The sequence below is a fragment of the Caretta caretta genome, chromosome 3, assembly GCF_965140235.1.
Source record: "Caretta caretta isolate rCarCar2 chromosome 3, rCarCar1.hap1, whole genome shotgun sequence".
Taxonomy (NCBI): domain Eukaryota; kingdom Metazoa; phylum Chordata; order Testudines; family Cheloniidae; genus Caretta; species Caretta caretta.
In genome coordinates, this window is record NC_134208.1 from 166,987,168 (window position 1) to 167,009,193 (window position 22,026).

The 22,026-nt window shown below is 41.6% G+C and overlaps 1 long non-coding RNA gene across 1 annotated transcript in view; it reads left to right on the forward strand.

Moving 5' to 3' along the window:
- Nucleotides 1-22,026, forward strand: part of LOC125634947 (uncharacterized) — a 193,325-nt gene that overhangs the window by 155,925 nt on the left and 15,374 nt on the right. The window lies entirely within an intron of this gene.

The window sequence follows — 22,026 nt, forward strand, 5'->3', positions numbered from 1 at the left end:
ACCTCTCAGTGCATGTTCATTAGGGCTGTGTCAAATGATGCATTAATATTTTGTTAGAGAACAAACTGATCAAATAATTACAATGCAGTTGTAAATTTGACAATCAGAGTTTTTAGCCTGAAAAGGGAGAAGATGCTCAGATGCCTCAGGGCTGGGCATCGGTAGAACCTCATTGGATAGAAAGATAGATAGATAAAAACGTCATTGATTATTCAGTCTCCATCTTACTCAAACTTTATTTCTGTGAAAGAGGAAATCTACTTCTCCCCACCATCAGGTTGAAAGCATTGCCATATTTGTGATTACTTAAAGAGCTACTGGCTAATTTGGAAATATGTGGAAGTAGAAAAATGAATGATATATGTAAAAATGGATGAATATCTTTGAATGCTACATTAATTAACACAGCCATATAGTTAGCGTGGTTGGTGTTAAAGAAAAGAATAATGCTTTTTTAATCCAAAACTTTCCCTCCCTCATCATCCATTTTATCTCCTCTTGTCACTTTCTATTAGCTGATCGTGACTTCTCATCTCTTGCTTGAAGGGTGGGCCAATATATTACTTCGGAGCTGATGTAAGTGACACTCCAAGGATTGGCTGGCAGCAGGTTCAGTAAGAGCAGCTACCACCCAACCCCTGGAGTGTCAGGATGTCATCTCCATGACATGCCTGGAATCCTCAGTTCATTCTTGAACGGTCTTGTTACAGCCTAATCGCAGTAATGTTTCACTCTCAGTCTGTCGATGGCACGGACTTGACCTCTTCACCCGGTGGCATCTCTCTCTTTTGCTGAGATCCGTACTTTTGTTTTTACTGCCGAGTTCTCGTCTTTAATGGAGCAGATGATCTCTTGTAAGCCAGGGTTTCTATCAGAGGTGAATGACTGACAATCCTGCTGGAGCACGCCGTGTGGATGTGTGTGTGCACGTCTGCCATAAGAAAAATCATTTTATGATTCAGTAGCTAATTCAGGCCAAAGTAAAACTTTTCAAATTGCATCTTATGTGAGTGAATTTAGTGCTTGTGAAAGGTCCTGGACTGAGATTCTTGGACCCTAATTCTGTTCCCTGTTCTTGCTACTTTATGGCAAAAGAGGTGGCAACAGCTTCCTAGGGAACCCCGTTTATGTAAAGAACCTACCTGAGTGACATAGGGTATCAGAATGGTCCTACAGTGCTTCCTCCAGCCCGCAGCATAGCACAGTGCTAGGGGAAGCAGAAGTTTTGGGGAAGGAGGAGGCACAGCGAGAGCCCACTGCTGCCTGATTATTCTGGGCTGATGAATGGCTCCATTGGGAGCTGTTGCAGGCATTGTAAGTTAGAGCCACCGTTGGGCTGGCTCTGACTTTTGCTCGGGTCCCCGTAGGACCTCGGTGAAGCCTAGAATCAGGACCATTTAAATGCTAACGTTATCAGGCACAGTTAATCTCTCTCTCTCTCCCCCCTCTCCTTCTCTTTTAAGAAAGCAAAATAAAAAATGTGTAATGAAAAAGGTGGGGTATAGATTTCACGGTTTAAACACCTGCTTTATCTTATATTCCATCAGCAATACTTCAGCTATACTTAGCTTATTTAGGCCCTGCTCTGGCAAACACGCAGGTACATGGGTAAATTTATGGATGTGAGTAGTCCTATTGAATTCAGTCAGCTTCCCATAGTTCACATGGCTAAACAGCGGCAGGATTAGGACCTTTGTAAGCTCTTTGATGAAACAACATCTTCTGCCACAGTAAAGAGCCCAATTTAGTACTATAGAAAAAAATATTCCACATCCTTGTGTGCACTCTGATTCAATCTATGTGCCATAGATCATTGCGTTATCACATAGTATTTACTCCATAGAAGCCCGGCCCCATGAACTGTGCTGGAGAGAAAGCAAGTGAGGTGGAGGCTTGCAGGAAAATGAAGGATAGTCTCTTGTGTTTAAGAAACTCAGGGGAGCTGGGTTCTATTCTTGGTGAGGCCACAGATTTCCATGCTGGGCATGACTATAATAAAGCATACACAAGAGTACCAAATTAAAGTTCCACAGGCAACCTTAATTCTGGTATTTCTTAACTTTTGAGTATTTGACTTTGCAACCATAATATTGATTTAACATAGTTTTCATAGCTTTTGGGATGTAATTTCCTAGGTTTTTAAAAGGTCAACTGAAAAAAATCAGGAAATTCATCATATGAAACCATGTTGACCCTCTGCATGGGACATCAGCGGAGTTGGAACCTAGGACCTTTGGATCCACAGCACAGATATCTACCCCTTGACCTAAAGATAATAGCAGATAGCAACAGTACACTGTTATCCGTTATGTGGACAAGCTCCTCGATGGAAAAATGACACATACTTTGCTGGTGGCTTACACAGTTATTCGTTAGTCAACAGAGGAACCTTGGGGATTAGGAACCCTAATATAGGTTCTGGAGTGTGGTCTAGTAGTTTTAGATAGTGCAGCCAACCACATTGCTTTGGCACATTGATTTCCCTAACCTTAGAAACTATGGAGGCGTTTTTTTCTGAAATGTAACCAAAAAAAAAAAAAAAAGAAAGAAAGAAAGAAAGAAAGAAAGAAAGAAAGAAAGAAAGAAAGAAGACTTAGGCAGAGACTAAATATGAAAAATTTCAGCCCAATCAAAGTCTGGCAAAAATTGTAAGGAACTGAATACAGGGGTTTATAATGGACAGAGTTGGACAACCTTAACTAAAGGTGTCACTAAAAATTCCACTACTAACAACTTAGTAGCTGATCCTGCACACAGATCTGTGTTCCTGTACAGAGCCCTATTGACTTCACTAAAGCCTCCTGGGGGTCACTAGGTTCTACCCAGGTACATCTGATTGCATATTTGGGGGGGTGGGAGGAGTCTTAGTTTTTGCAATTTCTTAGATTTACATTTGTTGAGTGAACAAAGATTGAATCATTTATGATGATGTCCACTTAGGTACCATATGTCATGAGCTGTTGTAAACAGTGTGTTATTCTGAACATAAACAGAAGCAGAGACTTTCATCAAGAATTACCTTTATGTTAGATTAAGAAAATAATAACAAAAAAGGATGGAAGTAAAGGGGGCATACACTATATATATATATACAGTGACAATCTTCATGTATCTTGAACACACAGCAGCTCCTTGTTTCTGCAGATAGAGAAGTCCTCAGAGATTTAAAGGGGATGCACACAGAAAACAAGGATATGACATTTACATAGCTAAAAATAACACTCTTTACTGCAGATGCAAATTTTTGGGGAAATGCATGCCTCTCCACCATTTAAAATATACATGTGGTTGCAACATTGTTTCTGCCCATCCTCATGAAGTCACTAGAAAATGTTTCTTGAAGGTTGTTTGCGCTATCGTTTATGGGACATTGCAATGGAAATATTTTATTGTTTATTTTATTTTGGGGAAGAGGAAAGTGAAATTCCCTTTTTAATGGCTAAGAGTTTGGCTCTTTAAGTCTTCAACAAATATATTAATTTTACGTGCCAAAGTCTTGAGAAGTGTTTGACTGCCCATGGCTTTTGTGCGCATTTCCAGATGGCAGATGCCATTTTGTGTTTTGCATAGACTGACTAAATTTCTTTGCTCTTTGTACATATTGCAGAGGAAACCATTCTCTGCTTTCAATAGGACAGAACAGCTCATTGGCATCCACACCAGTTCTGGTCTGGTGATACAAAAAATATTTAAGGGGGAATTCTGAGACCAAGCCGGTGGCAATAAAAACTTCATACACTGTAACACAGGGAAAAGGTTTAACAGTTGTATTAGAAATATCTTGAGGGCTCTCCCCAGTGAAGCTGAAATAAACTATCCAGGGTAACCTCATGGGTTGAAGATATAATTTGATGTATACTTTTTCCATATTTATTTAAATGGAGAAACATATGTTATATATGAATGAACATTATTTTTGGTTCATCTTCTTGCTAGTGCAGGTTTGTTCCCTGTGGTGTAATTTGTAGGTCTTTGTTTTAAATACCCCAGTGATGGGGCTTCCACCACATTGAATCTTTTATTCTGTCTGGTTTAGCTTATTTATAGAGAGTGGCTGTATTGCTTTTCCAGATACAAAGATCAAACCAGGACCTTCAGGCATTGACTTTAATTGGAGATGAAGAGAAAAAAAAATAAGAAAGAAGAAAAGCAAAGTCTACATGAGCAGGCATGCAGTGAGTGAAATCCTGGCTCCACTGAAGACAATGGGAATTTTGCCATTAACTTCATTGGGGCCAGGATTTCACACATTGTGTGTGTGTCTTCTGTGACTGTTTGCACTGACCTTAATACAAAATGGGTGTCTCTCTCTGTAGATAGCAGATAGGGTGTCCAGATGTCCCGATTTTATAGAGACAGTCCCGATATTTGGGGCTTTGTCTTATGTAGGCACCAATTCCCCACCACCACCTGTCCTGATTTTTCACACTTGCTATCTGGTCACCCTAATAGCAGAGCCCTTAGAAATCGGAGATTTAAATGTGCAGTAACCCGAAAACAAATGCATAACAAGCAGTTACACTAAATACACCATAGTTTCAACTGAATTTTTAGATTGAGCTTATAATTGGATGTTTAGGTGTTTGGGGTCAGGGAGGGAGGAGTCATGTGTTATTGCCTTAAGAATGGAAATATGTTTTTGTGAATTGGTAAAGTGTGTTAAATATAAAATAAGGTTTTAAAATAAACTCTTTTCACTTTTTTATATGCTCATTCTGACAACACCTTGCAGAAGAAAAGCAAAACAAATATCCTGCCTATTCTAGAAAGAATAAAGAAGTCAGTACTAATTTGTGTTCAAAGAAACTAAGATTTATATGTCATGCAGTTAATCAGATTTTTATCATTTTAAGTGGTATCCAGATATAGTTGAAGTGGGCAGTGTACATAATAACATAATTATGGGTGTTATGATGACGTAACAGCAGCAGGAGCTCGGCTCCTGACTCCTTGGTTTTCCATTCCCACCCACCATGATCTACAGCTATATTTAGTTGTTTTTCACAGTGCTACCTAATGCCATGGTCCCAAGTATTTTTTTAAGTAAAATAATAGAGATAAGACCATATTGATTTTCCATGAAAGTCTAAACACTGGAACCTTTTCTTGCAGATGATTGTTCTTATTTAATGTTTTTTAAAATTATGTGTATTATTATCTTCTGTGCATGGCATGCAATCGCTCAGGGGTAGATTCTCAAGGGGGGTAAATTGTCCTAGATCCACTGATGGCAATGGAGCCAGGGCCACTGACACCTGCTGAGGAACTGCCCCACACATATTAAGGCATGTTTGTGGATTGTAGAAGAACTGAGGTGATTAAATAACTGAGTGGTGTTTGGGGATTTGAACAAAGGAAGTTTTGACTGCTGAATTATTGTACTTTAACAATGCTCAAGCTATCATTTTTGGCACCACTCATCCTTGTGGGATTGCAGGTCCAGGAACACCTGATAAACCACTAATAGGTGAGACCTCTACATTTATATAACACTTCAGTGATGGAGGACAACAAACCTCATGCCTGTGGTGGACATTTGCCATAGAATCTTAGGGTTAGAAGGGACCCACAAGGGTCATCTAGTCTAACCTGCTGCCAGGATGCTGGATTCGTTGTGTCTAAACCACCCAAGAATGATGGCTATCCAGCTTCCTTTTGAAGACCTCCATCAAAGTAGCTTCCACAACTTCCCTAGGCAGTCTGTTCCATTGTCCTACTGTTCTTACAGTTAGGAAGTTTTTCCTGAGATTTAATCTAAATCGCCTATCCTATAGTTTGAACCCACTGCCTCTTGTCCTGCCCTCTATGGCAAGAAAGAACAACTTTTCACCATCTTTTTTATGGTAGCCTTTCAAGTATTTGGAGACCACTATCATTTCCACCCTCAAGCTCCTCTTTTCCAAACTAAACATACCCAGTTCCTTCATCCTTTGATCATATGGCTTCAATTCCAGTCCTTTGATCATCTTTGTCGCTCGCCTCTGGATCCTTTCCAGTTTCTCCACATCCTTTCTGTACATGGGTGACCAAAACTGGACACAGTACTCCAACTAAGGCCCACCCAGAGCCGAGTAGAGCAGGACCATCACCTCCCATGACTTGCATGCTATGCCTCTGTTAATGCAACCTAAAATTGCATTTGCTTTTTTTCGCAACAGCATCACATTGCTGACTCATGTTGAGGTTGTGATCAGCATGGTGCCATAGTAATGGCTCTTTTGATACATCCTGATATGATTAATGTATTACCATGGTACAATGACAGGTTTCAGAGTAACAGCCATGTTAGTGTGTATTCGCAAAAAGAAAAGGAGTACTTGTGGCACCTTAGAGACTAACCAATTTATTTGAGCATAAGCTTTCGTGAGCTACAGCTCACTTCATCGGATGCATCCTGTGGAAAGTGTAAAAGATCTTTTTATATACACACACAAAGCATGAAAAAATACCTCCCCCCACCCCACTCTCCTGCTGGTAATAGCTTATCTAAAGTGATTACTCTCCTTACAATGTGTATGATAATCAAGGTGGGCCATTTCCAGCACAAATCCAGGTTTTCTCACCCCCCCCCCCACACAAACTCACTCTCCTGCTGGTAATAGCTTATCCAAAGTGACCACTCTCCTTACATTGTGTATGATAATCAAGGTGGGCCATTTCCAGCACAAATCCAGGTTTTCTCACCCCCCCCCCCCCACAAACTCACTCTCCTGCTGGTAATAGCTTATCCAAAGTGACCACTCTCCTTACATTGTGTATGATAATCAAGGTGGGCCATTTCCAGCACAAATCCAGGGTTTAACAAGAACGTCCGGGGGGGGGGGGGGTAGGAAATAGGCTACCTTGCATAATGACTTCGCCACTCCCAGTCTCTATTCAACCCTAAGTTAATTGTATCCAATTTGCAAATGAATTCTAATTCAGCAGTTTCTCTCTGGAGTCTGGATTTGAAGTTTTTTTGTTGTAAAATAGCGACTTTTATGTCTGTAATTGCGTGACCAGAGAGATTGAAGTGTTCTCTGACTGGTTTATGAATGTTATAATGCTTGACATCTGATTTGTGTCCCTTTATTCTTTTACGTAGAGACTGTCCAGTTTGACCAATGTACATGGCAGAGGGGCATTGCTGGCACATGATGGCATATATCACATTGGTGGATGTGCAGGTGAACGAGCTATTAGTTCTAATACTGACCGCTATTCCTACCTACATGCCTCCAGCTTTCACCCTGATCACACCACACGATCCATCGTCTACAGCCAAGCTCTGCAATACAACCACATTTGCTCCAACCCCTCAGACAGAGACAGACACCTACAAGATCTCTATCACGCATTCTTACAACTACAATACCCACCTGCGGAAGTGAAGAAACAGATTGATAGAGCCAGAAGAGTTCCCAGAAGTCACCTACTACAGGACAGGCCTAACAAAGAAAATAACAAAACGCCACTAGCCGTCACCTTCAGCCCCCAACTAAAACCCCTCCAACGCATTATTAAGGATCTACAACCTATCCTGAAGGATGACCCAACACTCTCACAAATCTTGGGAGACAGGCCAGTCCTTGCCTACAGACAGCCCCCAAACCTGAAGCAAATACTCACCAGCAACCACATACCACACAACAGAACCACTAACCCAGGAACCTATCCTTGCAACAAAGCCCGTTGCCAACTGTGCCCACATATCTATTCAAGGGACACCATCACAGGGCCTAATAACATCAGCCACACCATCAGAGGCTCGTTCACCTGCACATCCACCAATGTGATATATGCCATCATGTGCCAGCAATGCCCCTCTGCCATGTACATTGGTCAAACTGGACAGTCTCTACGTAAAAGAATAAATGGACACAAATCAGATGTCAAGCATTATAACATTCATAAACCAGTCGGAGAACACTTCAATCTCTCTGGTCACGCAATTACAGACATAAAAGTCGCTATTTTACAACAAAAAATCTTCAAATCCAGACTCCAGAGAGAAACTGCTGAATTAGAATTCATTTGCAAATTGGATACAATTAACTTAGGGTTGAATAGAGACTGGGAGTGGCTACGTCATTATGCAAGATAGCCTATTTCCTACCCCCCCCCCCACCCGGACGTTCTTGTTAAACCCTGGATTTGTGCTGGAAATGGCCCACCTTGATTATCATACACAATGTAAGGAGAGTGGTCACTTTGGATAAGCTATTACCAGCAGGAGAGTGAGTTCGTGTGTGTGTGGGGGGGGGGTGAGAAAACCTGGATTTGTGCTGGAAATGGCCCACCTTGATTATCATACACATTGTAAGGAGAGTGGTCACTTTAGATAAGCTATTACCAGCAGGAGAGTGGGGTGGGGGGAGGTATTTTTTCATGCTTTGTGTGTGTATATAAAAAGATCTTCTACACTTTCCACAGAATGCATCCGATGAAGTGAGCTGTAACTCACGAAAGCTTATGCTCAAATAAATTGGTTAGTCTCTAAGGTGCCACAAGTACTCCTTTTCTTCATGGTACAATGGGCAATTCTCCCAACCCCACAATATAGTCTTAAGGTAAACTCTGATTTGCAGTAGTAAGCTAATTAATAGTATGTAGCCATTTCCACCTTAACCAGAGGCTTATTACTTTTGTCCATGACACTGAACACTGTCTCTTCAGTATGTCTCTAGACACTCCCTTGAATCGCAGAATGACCATTCGATTAAGTTGGTGACTTTCTGAAAGACTAGTTCACTGGTCCTGAAGCTTGCAATAGAAAAGTGAGATGTATACAGTGTATTTAACTGTATAGAGAAATTTACCGTTACCAATAAATTCGTGCGAAGGAATCCCAAGCTAGATGAAGTCTTGGACCAGGATTCCTGGCAGGAATCGGTTGCTTGCCAAGTTTACAATTGGTTCATTCAGCACAAGTCGGCAGGGTTGTGTATCTCTGTTCCTGTAGTCAAAGCTCATTCATTTTGTGCAACATAGCTCAGATCTTATGCAACTACTGATATTTATACAGCATTTACTTTATAGCTGTGAATATTTGTAAATCTACATTCTGGTGGGAAAGCTGAATTTGACACCTTCACATTACATTTATTTATTTTAACAATTGCAACTTCTTCCTCTCTGTCAGTCAACATACTGCACCGTATGTAAAATAGGAAGGTTGTGAAAATGTGAGCAAGGATGGAAAGAAGGTGTGTGTGTGTGTGTGAATAGCTTAAAATGATAATTCATTCTTCCTCTCTAAGAATGATTCATTCAGGTTATAATATAACAGATTCATCCCTTGTGTAAATCCATTGATTTCAGTGAAGTTGCACCAGGGATGAATTTGCCCCAGTCAGCTCTAAATTTATTTAGATTTAAACAGCAATTAGAAATGTCCATACAAAAAGCTCTAAGTGCCCTAATAGTTAATTAGACTTACAATCACCTAATGATGACCACCCTGCAGCATAAAAATAATCAGATACTGGGAACAAATTAACTCAGCCAGCCAATAAATCAAAGCAGGGGAAGAGCTCCTTTCCCTCCCCTGGGGACTTACCCCCAACATTTACCAAAACATAATCAAAAATGGTTTTTGTAGCATGCCCAGAAGGTGATCAAGCCTGGGCTATTTCAGGCCAGGGTGGGGAGCTAGAGCCCCAAAGTGCTCACAAAGAATGTCCCGTCGTCTTCGCACTCTCTTTTCTGATGAGGGAGTCCCAGTTTGAGTGTCTCTGCTGACTACATCTGTGGCAGTGTGACATGGGGAGAGAGGAAGTCAAAACCCAAACCTTAAACTCTACCTGGAGACCAGTAGGTTCTCTAGGACCTTGAGAAGCAATGTGACCCCAGGAAGATTCCCCACTCAACAAGCAAGTTGCCACATTTTGTACCAGTTTCTGTCTCCAAATGAAGGTACAGTTAGCCCCAAGTACAGCACATCTCACTAGTCCACTCTCAAAGTAACAAAGGCACAAATAAAAGCATGAAAGCTCCTAGATGGTAAAATACTGACTTGGTTTCAGCTGTAATCTGATCAACTAACAGCATGTAGGACATAAAATCACCTCTTCTTTGGAGGTGACCAGTGGTGGATGCACTTCCAAATCAAATGGACTGATACTATCTCCTTCCACTGCTTCCTTCAACCCACAATCACCACCTCAGTCTTATCTGGGCTCAGCTTCACACAACTCATTCTTAGCCAGGCTCCAGTCTCAACATGACATTGGCCTGTTTGCTGAACCACCTTCTTCCATATATCTGGGTATCATCAACATAATGAACTACCCCTTATGCCTCCTCACTGACCCCTCTGAATGGCAGGGTATATAGGCTGAACAGGATGGGTGACAGAAAGACACCTGAGTCACTCCACACTTGAGAGCACTTTGGGAGAAGGAATGCTTGCTCATGATTATCCATTGCAATTTCTCCAAGAGGAAAGAAGGAAGACACTGAAGAGCACCCCTATCCCGCTCTGCCAGGGTCCACAAGAGAGTCAAAAACATCCTATGGCCAACCGTGTCGAAGGCAGAAAATACATCTAATAACACCAGCCCAGATAGCCCCTCTTCATCCACTTCCAGGAGGCGTGCCAGTGCGACCAGTGCAGTCTTTGTGTCAAAGTGATGCCTGGACTCAGACCAACAAAGGCGAAGAAGATTGAAATTCCCAGTGGGCCCCATCTTGGTATCCTTTCTCAGGAACACTCCCACTCATGGCCAAGATAGAAAGGGGGCTGGTTTAGTGGTGAAGGCACCAGTGTAAGTGTTTGGAGACAGGGGCTCTGTTCTTGGCTGTGCTGTGTTGCCTTGGGGCAAGGTATTGAATCTAACTGTGCCTCAGTTTCACCGACTTTAAAATGGGTAATGATAATATTCCCCTCCCTGAAAGATGTGTTCTGTGTCTTAATTCATAACCAAGAGAGATGCTCAGATATTACAGTGATGCCATAAAAATGCCTATAAATTCTTTTGCCTCATCTTGCAAAGCACTAATGTCTTCCTCAAGGGGCTTCCACTGACTTCAGGATCAGTCCCCAATTGACTAGTTAAGAAGTACCCCATACAATGTGCAATGGAAAGTCGGACACATAAATGAATGGGAATATGTGTGTGCAACTCCTGCCACTCCCAAAATATCTTTAGCAGCCCTGAAAGCACCATAGATTTTGGTGCAACAGATGATTGATGGATGATTAATAGCTGATTTGCTGTGCCATTAAAAAAGGATTCATTTTACTTATACACTGTATGTAGAATTAGTTAAGGGTTGCACAGGAAAGAAAGTGATGAGCCATTGTTCCCATTAAATTATAATAACAGCCTTCCTAACCACTGTATATTTATCATATGAGAAAAGGAAATGCCTAGTAAAATTCTGTATAGGTTAATAACACCTTCATAATATAGTCCCTCTTTTCTATTGACTTGAATAGCCCTCCTACTGACTTTTACTGGATTATTAGAGTTAATTACATCAATTGCAATATAATTGATTCTTAAATACTACGTAGGACCCTCATACAATTATAGAAAAACAAAAGTCATCTAGACATCTCAGATCAAAAAAGATTTGGAATTCCTGCACATTTAATTCCTGATAATCACCAGTCAGTTTGGACATTAAGATTGCAGGGTCTCTTGTTTTCTTTCTGCTACGTTTTGACAGAATTGATAGTTTTACAACATTTAACTGAGTGTGCATGGAAATATAAGATTAAAGGTACGAATGTAATTTGCTAAACCTGTTACTTTGTCTCCAAAAAGTGAAATGTGTTACCTGCCTGTCTATACTAAAATATAATTTGTACACACACAAGCATGCAGAAATATGCATTTATCATTGAAGATTGAAGTCCTTTATCCACAGGTGCAGGAATTCCTATAGATCTTGCTTGCTAAAGTCACCATGGGCCTTCAATATATGACATGAAGCAGAACTGAACACTGATCTCCAGAGGGTAAAACATCTATGCATTATTTCACTGAGTAACTTTGACATAAAAAAGGTTTCTAAAGGATGGGCCTGTACCCCAGATAACGATTACAAACCATTCAAAAGAAGGTGCTTTCAGATAAACCCTCTGAGGCATGCTACAATATTATTAAGCAGCAGTTCAACTTTAAAGTCAGTCAGACATAACATTTTTGTGAGCCTGCTCTTGGTCAGAAACCCCTATGGTATAAATGTAGTAGATGTAACTTAATTTATTTTTTTTACAGGCTTTGTTACTGCTCTCCAATGGCCTTCTAGGAACCATGCAGGGTTTTGTATGAGTCAGTTTTCTTTGTGTTTGTGGGTGTATTATGCCATTAAAGTCTCTGCAAGGTAAATTCAGCAGTCTTTAAGTTACTAAATGAAATGTATTAAACTCAGTTCAACTGGTGTTAAAATGTCAGCCTGAAGTTCCCACTATGCGATCCACGAAATCAAGCTGCCTGCGCTTTCGTTGGATTTTTCAGTGTTATTATTTTTGCTTTACATGGCACACTGCTTATTCCACATCACTTAAACCATCCTGCAGCAGCCTGCCATCAAAGGCTTCCCCAAGGAAAAATTAAGCACTTACAACAATAAATTATTGAAAGACTACATCTAAGGGCACCATCCACCTTGTTCTCATACCCGCTTTAAGTGTTAAATAAATCATAACATCCTGTTCACCGTGCCGTCAGTAGGGGTTAAATAAGTCATTGCAAATGAGATCCAAATCATAGGACTTAGCTAGCTTCCAAGTTTTTTGTTTGCAAGGAGTAAGTACTTCAGGCCTTTTGATAGTTTGGGTCTTTAAGGAAAGCCTTTTTTCCATTCCAACTACTTCCTGTTAATGTGGAAATGAGAGGAAATGAGCATTAAACAGCAGCCCGGGCCCACCCTTTTCCAGTCGTGTGCCTAATTTGTCAGGTGTAATATTGGCACCTGGAGGCTTGTTTTGGCTCCTGTTACATCCTTACTGGGGAAGTATCAAAATCCTTGTAACACACAGTGTAGGACTTCAAAGCCTTTTTGTTACACAAAGAAAGAAAGAGGATATCATCATTAGAAAACACAGAATTCCATGCCCTCATTACTTTCTTAAATCTGAGAGAAATGAGCAACAATAACCTATAAACAAAGAGAAAAAGTATATGGCATTTGATTTAGAATATACATTAAAATGAAAGCATAGCTGTGGTTGTAAGGTAATAATGGCCTCTTTATAAAAAAAATGTACTTACTTTATAGGAATCTTCATGCTGCTGGGTAAACAAAGGCCCCTGTATATGAAGATGATTAAGCACATGTGTATCTTGGAGTAAATTAAAGGCTATTCACAATCTTAAAGTTACACATGAGCTTAAGCATCTTGCAGCCATTGGGGCTCAAATGCTGCTGCAGTGCAAAATATGGTGAACCCAAAGGGACAGCATCTGATACCCATCAAGAAGAAAAAGGGTATCTTAGTCCATGAGGAGTCCCATTAAATTCAAAAGTGGTGCTCAAGTTGAGTAAGGGTGTCAGTATTTGGCCAAATTTATAAATGGTATGCTAAGAGAATAAACCTCTTCACAGAATTTGTTCGCCAGGCTACAATGCAAATAGATTTAAGCCACTTTAAATGGTACCTGATATTGGAAATATTCTGAGTGAGCCAAAGTTCAAAATGCAATACTGATCTGATCTGCGAAATGGCTAGGGTTGATTTGGATTTTCAGAACTGATTAACATTTTTGGAGCACAGCAGCCGTTTGTGTGCCATTTGTCTGAGATATGAGCTACAGTTAATTTGCATTCTTGGGGGAGGGAGTGGAAATAGTGTAGCTAATTGTTATGCTAGTCAAGGTAAATCATGCTGTGAGGGAATACTTTTCTTCTTCTTCTTCTTCTTCTTCTTCTTCTTCACCAAACCAAAATAAATCCCGAAAACCAATGGAGCTCCTTTAATTCCCACATTAATATGTATGTATCTGTAACTGTTTTGATAGAACAGTGGAATGAAAGAAGAGGCTAGGGAAATCCAGCTGCCATGCCAATGTTGGGTAGCAAAAGGGGTTATGCAATTGCACATAAAATGAGTATCTCCTCCTGGTTGTCAGGCCTGATTCTGCCCCCCTTCGTCATGTGGAGTACCTTGCTAATTGATCAGGCCCACTCTTTGTTGCAGGAAGTGGAGAAAGCCAAGTGGCTGAACAACTCCAGCATGATTTGGATTCCTCTGATTTCTTGGATCCATTTCAGCTGGATCAATCCAATTATAGTTTCAGGCATGAGTATGGAGACAGAATTAGTAACCTTGGCCAGTTATCTCCTTTTGGTGATGGCCAAAGGTCCGGGCTTATGCTGAGGTTGTTATCTGAAGCAGTCCTTGACACCGTTGAGTGGGGACGTTGTTGACTTGCTGGTAGGTTGCTTCATAGTAGCTCTATATTTTCCATACTCACAGATCTCAGTGAGGGGTGCTGGGTAACTGATCATCTCTTCCAAGGAGATGTGGGTCACACAAGGATTTATTCTGTTGATCCTCCTAGTCAACCTGTATGTGAGACCAGCAGAAGAGAGATGGGGTGCTGTTTGTGCACTGTAGTCACTTCACATTTCCTTTTCTAAAGAGCCAAGTGGTGCAGTTTCCTTGTGATTCTTGGGCCTAATCTAGATGCGAATGGGCTGTCTGAGTCTCTGTCCAGATTAAATAGAGCTGATGCTGCTTCTTATGGGAAACAACTGGGGAAAAGATCTGAATGGTGGCTATTTTGGTGGAATATACTGCAGCTGACGTACTTCCTGGAACAGGTCATTGTAAGCACATTACATATACACACTAGCCTGGATTCCCTCTGCTTCCAGGTGTTAATTTTAAGGTATAAACCCATGAGATGTTTGCTGACAGTCCCATGATGTGCATTTGAAGACTGGAGGCAGGCCCTCACTCCCCAGGGCACTCTATCATAGCTGGAGTTTGTTAGCTTGAAGAATGTACTGTAAAGCTCATCACACGATCCAAATCTTCACCATTGGCGCTAAATTGAAGTTAGGGGATCAGGTGCATCTCTGGGCAGACTGATCCGCCTGAGTTGTGTTAGAGCACTCATCTGCTATCATTCATGCTGGGTTGAAAAAGCCACCAGGAGCCAAAACACAGCTGAGGATTGGCTAGCGTAGGCACGTCCTACACTTGTCCCATTTCCTCTGGTCAGGCTCTCTTTTCTCTGTTATGCTAGCAGCAGGAAAGATTAGTGATGGCCGCTGTATGCCCCCAGAGATTATCCTTACATTGGGGTGATCCTTCCAGGCCCTGTTAAACTAGATATACAGCAAGATTATGCCCATGGTGAAGTACAAAGCAGCTGGAGTTTTTAGCTGTAATTGTGTCATCCCCAGTACACCTAGATGCCATGAATTTGTGGTCTCTTCATAGGGCAGGGAAAAGAACCTCACACATTTCCCACTGAATACATTAGAAATCTTGCAACATTCCTGTGGAGAGCTGTTTCACTTAGTGGCTGTCAGCGTGCTGTAAGATACAGCTGTCCGTGAGCAACTTCACCTTTTCAGTACATTCCCCGGGATGTCCTTTCCTATTGTGTCCGTTCTAGCAGCTCTGTACAACTCTTAAAGGCTTCAGGGGATTCACGACAGCTATAGTGCTTGCCGCCTACTTGGATTCCTAATGACACTGGGTTCATCCTAGGTCTGCTTTTTCCACGATTTGCAAGGCCCAAGAATGCCAGAATTCAGTTCTTCCCTGCTAATACCATTCATCAGTCTCTGCTTTGGAGAATTATATACCAAGTCTTGTGCTGGTGCAAATAATATCTGCTTGGTGTCAACACTGGTGTCTCTTGTACTGTATATGCTTAATAAGCAGCACAATTATCCCTATACCTATTGTACAATATTTCCATCTTGATCTCAGGAGTGTAGCAAAATCACTATGTCCTTTGTGATATGCAGATGGAAATAATCTCAAGAAGGCTGCATTTTGAGCTTTTCCCAGTAAGGATTTATTTGAGAGATGCAGACAGTAGAAAGAAAGGTACAATGAGGGGGCGTATGGGAACATGTTTCTGGCCCTACTGACCTGCTTTGTATTTCTCCTGTGGCCTACAGAAGCTCCAAATAAAGGTCCTGGAGGATTCCTCTGGTGTAAAGGGGATTACTGGTGGGGTAGAGTAGTCATAACGGCTCTATACAGTCTCAATCTTTGCCCCCAGGCAATGCTCAAATTATGGGGAAATGTGTGTGGGGGGAGAGCGCTGCATGTCAATTTGCAGTTAATTTAAACAATAGTGAGAATGGGACCAGAAGACAGAGGTAGCCCTTAAAAGTAGAAAGGGGGATCAGCCCCTCCCCCCAACCCACTGTACTTAGAAGCACTACCCCCTGGGCAGGGCTTGTGTACATACTCAGGAGGTAAGGTGAGTTTGTACTCAGGTGGCTAGCTAGCCCGAGCTGCTGCCCATGCTGTTGCAGCCATGCTGCTATTTTTAGCACACTTGCGCAATTAGAGCTAGCACGTGTCTGTCTGCGCATGCTGGGAAGCCCCATCCCAGCTACTGAGTAGTAACACCCTGAGACATGCTCTCAGTTGCAACTGGGACCTGACTGGAAGTCCCAGATTCAGGTTGCTACAAAGAGAAGTTAAAGCCTTCCCCTTGACCTGAGCAAAGTGCAGAAAGGCCAATTCCACGTTGGCTCATGCCTTTTCACAATTACCCTGCAAAAAATCCAGCCCATTTTTAACAATAGGTGTAAGATGCTCTTCTGCAGAAAATCTTTAAAAATGACGATTCATAGAATTGAGTCTGAGTTGCAAATTTCAGATCTATAAGCAGATCCAAACCCAAACTTCTCCAGATGCCAGAGTTGCTCAGATTCAGTGTTTTGTTCTAGCCCATTACCAAGCTCTAGATCAGGAGCTAGACTTCCCCTAAGAATGGAAGAGGGTGTGGTTTTCCCAAGTCAGGCCCATCTCTTAGTAAAGAAGTAAAATACACCATGTAGACCTACAAATACAATGTAGGACAAATTAATATAGAACAGGGTCTGTTTCTCCCAAAGATTTTCTATCTAATATTAGAGGTGACATGATGAGTGAGGTAAGAAACAGTAGGGATGAGGAAGGATGAGAGTAATATTAATATCACATGGTTCCCATCTCAGTGGTGATACCTATGGACCTATAGTAATAATAATATAACAATCGCAATAAAAGGACTAAGTCAGGAAATCTGTGTTCCAGTCCTGGCTCTTCTACAAACCTGCTATGTGACCCAGGGCCAAGTCATTTAGCCTCCTTGTGTCTCAGTTTTCCCATTTATAAAATGGGGATAATAATGTCTTCCGGCGTGTAATGTGATTTGAAATCCTTAGACTGATGTCATTTTAAAAGTGCAAAATATTACACATTAAATCGTTCTGCAGCTTGGGTTGTGCTTCAGTCTCTGAGGACTGAATTTAGCTTGTAGTAATTTAATTTTCCCCTCATACTTGGCTCCCACAGTAGTGTAAATCAGGAATAATTCCACTGAACTAATTCCAGTGTAAAACTAGTGTAAGTGATCACTTCAATTGAGCTATTCCTAATTCACACAGCTGTCAATAGCAGAATCAGACCAACAGTGTGCTGCAGTTATCTAGGCACAAAGGGCTGGAAACCTCTTCAGTGCTGCACCAGACACCATTTCCCTTTTGCTGACAGATCTCAGTTCTATCAATAAGACACCATTATTCTCAATTATCTTTAAATTTATTTTCCCTCTGCTAATAGGGCTGTGAATAGTGACCATTTGTGCTTTAGTTAGTGATTGGATAGTTTCCCAGGTCACATGCTTCTGTTTTTGTGCACTGATTCGATGACATATGTAGCTAACCAAAGCAAGTGAATGTATAAATCAAAATTCATGTTGGGTGAATATTCAAGTGTTCAAGCTTAAATTTGGCTGTGAATAAGAATTCTTGTGATTTTAGCTCCCACTCACAAATGCATGTGGAAAGCAACCCTAAAAAGGTCACGACCATGCTCAGCTGAATTCAAAGAAATATTATTGGATCACTTTTTCCTCTATTTATTCAGTTCTGGTCACAGTCTTTAAGATACCTGGATTCTGTGTGAATGCTAATTTTAAATACAATCGTATTTGCTTGCGAGAAGAAAATGTTTTTTAATGGTTTAAGTTATGGGAGCCTGTTTTCGCCAGGCTCCTGTTGCTGCATCAGGTTGAACCAAAGGTTGGTAGTAACTAAATCAAGTTCCCTAAGAATAGCAGCAGGAGTCTGGGAACTTGCAGTGAATGTGGGCATTTTGGCTACAGAAATGTTGCCTGGCTGTAACAGGACCTGGGTGTGTCATTACTTAGGGCCAGATTCTGACTGACTCTTATGTCATTGCAAACTATGGGGAGAATGCAAGGAGCCGTCATCACCTCTTTGCTTGGCTTGTGTAAGCACCAGCAGAATTGTAGTGTCTGTGTTCAGGGTAGTGCTGTGGCTGTTCCCTCCTACTCCTCTATGGCTACAGGGTGCTCCAAAGCGGCAGGAAGAATGTGGCACCTGGCTCCATACCTGCTACACAGCAGCCAGCCGAGCTGGCTGGCTACTTGAGGAGAAGTCACCCGCACCTTGCAAAGGGGTGTCATAATGGATGTGCAACCTCTGAGCATCCAGGAGAAACCTCTTGGTGTTCCTTCTAGGGCAAGGGAGCTCCCCACGATCCCTTACTCTGAGCTGTGCCTTATGATCTTGCCCGTAGTTATCCAAAGAAATGTAGTATCTGTCCTGCACTAATGTTATGTGAAAGCATCCTCACCTCACACCCTCAAAAACACACCATCCAAGTCCTAATCTGTGGGATACACTGTGGGCTCAAATGTCTCATTTTCCTTGAAAAAACAAAAGCTAATTTTTACATAATAATAATAATAATAATAATAATTAATAATAAATAATTAACACATATTTAATACTTAATAATAATGTTATGAGTGACTTGGGTTAAATCTCATTGAAATTGGGAGGTGTGTAGAAGTGGCCCTTCATTACTGATAAATGTAAATAAAATTAAGCTCCTTTATAGAACCAAGTAGCTGAAACAATAGCAGCCTCCACGCAGATACAGTCACCGACCAAAACAGAGGTACATGCAAGGCACATTTAGCAGAGGGGGTTTGCTGGGTAGTGTTTGATCGCTGTCCCCGTGAGAGAAGCAGGAAACACAGCAGAGAAGCTGAGGCATGCAGCAGAAAGCCAGGGACACTGTCAGAACAAGGACCGGGAACATGACCCTGAGAAAAGGCTGGAGAGACATTTTGGGCTCAGTGCTGGCTGCAAAAAAGCTTGGAACTGTGAGCAAAGAAACTGTCTCCTGCTGTTTGATTGCTGCTATGTCCGGGGAAACTGGGCTTTGTACATTCTTCGTAAATAAATATCAAAGAAAAACCCAATGCCATCCAAGTTTCTCTTCCTCACTGAAACAATCAGCTAGACTCCAAATTCTTGCTCGCCATTCAGGTTGAGAAGGGGGTAATAATAATAATATATGCTGTACTAATATAACACCTTTCAACCAAGGATCTAAATGTGCTCCAGAAACATTAAGGACCAGAACTTTTGCTGGTGTAAATTGGCCCAATTCCACTGAAGCTGGATCCATTTACAAAAGTGGAGGATATGCCCATCATTATTTAAGCTCTATGACACCTGTGTAATATAGCTATACTGCAGTGCCCTCCCCATTTTACAGATGAGAAAACTGAGGTACAGGATGGCTAAGTGACTTGTCTAAGATCACGCATCAGTCAGTGGCAGAGTCCTGGCTCCCCCTCTCTTGCTCTATCATTGTTAATGTTTATTATCTGCCTGTGATATCACCCAAAATGTGCTAGGTGTTCCTCAAACACAGAGGAAGGCACAGTTCCTGCCCTGCAGTGTGTAAATCTACAAAGATGGAAAAAAACCAAAGGGTGCTGGAAAGGAATACAACATACAAGCAAAGGGCCAGATTCTGCTACTCATAGGTTGAATAGTACCTTTCTCGTTTTGCCAGATCCGGCCACCCTTGGTCATGGCAAGTAGCACCTTATTCGAGGAGTAGTCCCCATTGTGAACAAGGGTGGCAGAATCTGACCCACTGATATCAGTGAGACTATTCCTGGAGAAAGCTGCTACATCATGTGAACAAGGGGAGCAGAATCTGGTTCCAAGTGACCAACATGAGATAAGGCACGTCTTGTTAGTTACACATTTGTTAATGGTCACCCCCTTCGCCATTCAATCCCCCCGAGCAAACCCAAGCCTCATTTCCTGGGTTTTATACACTATCCCTGCAACCTCTGACCCCTTTTTGTCAGCATAGGGCAACCAAAAGATAAATACATGAAGTAAATCAGTAGATGACTTAGTCAGCTGTTTCCTAATAGGTGTCACAGAAGAAACCTGTCTTAAAGAGGGTTTAGAATGAGGAGAGAGGAGTGACTTTACAGAGCAGCTCAGGAAGGGTGTTGTCTGCCCAAAGGGTGGCATGGTAGAAAGTGTGAAGACAGATGCAGGAGAAATAGAGAAATGGAGCATCTGGACTCTTCTCTCTGGTGAAACAGAGGAGATGGGTGAAGGTGATAGGAATCAACAAGGGCAAATAAGAAGAAAGGGACGAATTATGCAGGGCCTTGAATATGAGGACAAGAAATTTGTATTTCATGCCTTAGAGAAGAAGGGTGCCAGGTAGCTATATTACAACATGGTGATTTTACTGGAAGTAATAAGCAAACAGGTTTGTGGTGAAAATGGTGAGTTTTCACCTTTGGGAAGAGGTATAAAAAGTATCATTTTTGCTCATGGCAAAATCTTCCTGTTTTCAGAGAGAAAATTGATCGCATGAAATGGTGATGTTTTTACTCTCTTGTAACTACTGAGTTTTGAAAAATTTAGCGTTTGATCCTGTGAGGCACTAAGTGCCCCCTGCAAAGTATGTGCATGTGTGTGCAGGTGCACATGTGTGAAAGAGATAGAGAGAGAGGGAGCAACGTTACCATTTTCACTACAAACATTGGTGCAGCAAAAAACCCCAACTCTTCCTTTAACAAATTCAGAGAGCCTCATAAAAACCTGCATATCAGTTTTTGCATGCAAATATTAACCAAGTAAAAATGGATACTTTTCCACAGCTCATAGTTCTGGGCCTCTCCTGTGGAGAAACTGCCATCTGAACATGCATGTTGGTTTGGCATCTGGACAAAAAGCTCCCTGACGAATAAGTATGAAACCACCAAACTTGTTTCACTTGTGATCCCGTTTTCATAAAGCTGGTGAAAGCCTGCTGAACTGACCCTTCCATACAAGCTCTGTTCTTTTCAAAATGCCATTTGGAAAGACCCCCCTCCGCCCCAGTTTTATCACTTTTGCAAGAGGCAGCCATCCATCAGCAACAAACCACAATGCTGGTCTTGGCTGGCTGAATGCAGTCAGCAGCTGCTCTGTTCCAAGTTCTGGGCAAGCCACAGTTATCCAGATTCCCACTTGTCCTATGTCTTCTGCCTCTGTTGCAATGCAGCATCTTAAACTAGAAGGACCGCTAATTGACCAGTCTGGATAGGTTGCCAGTACTATTGTACAGTCGGTTCCCTGTCCCCAATAGCCCACTACTCTTCAGCCCCTCCTGATCCAAGGCTCATGACATATTCCAAGTCCTCCTTGCATTCAAGATTCGAGTTCGGCGTGTGCTATGCTGTGCTTTTCCAGCAGGCTGCCTTTTGTGATTATTTTTCAACCAAAGGGAATGTTCAGGATGGTCTGGTCTTTCTTCAGTTATTGCAGATAACTAAAATGTAAGACAAGAAAGCTAAAGTCAGATTTTAATAATGCCAAACATCAGACAAAATCTTTCTCTTCTCCAACAATTGGGCTGAAAGACTTACAAGCCTGAAAATAAAAAATGCAATTCCCAGTTTTAAAAAATGAAGCAGTATTATCCTACAGGCTAAGATAAGAACGTGATTTAAGTTTGCTTTAGCTCATTTCTTCACTGTGTTGCGCTGACACGATTGTTCAAAGAAATTGTGCTTTTGGAAG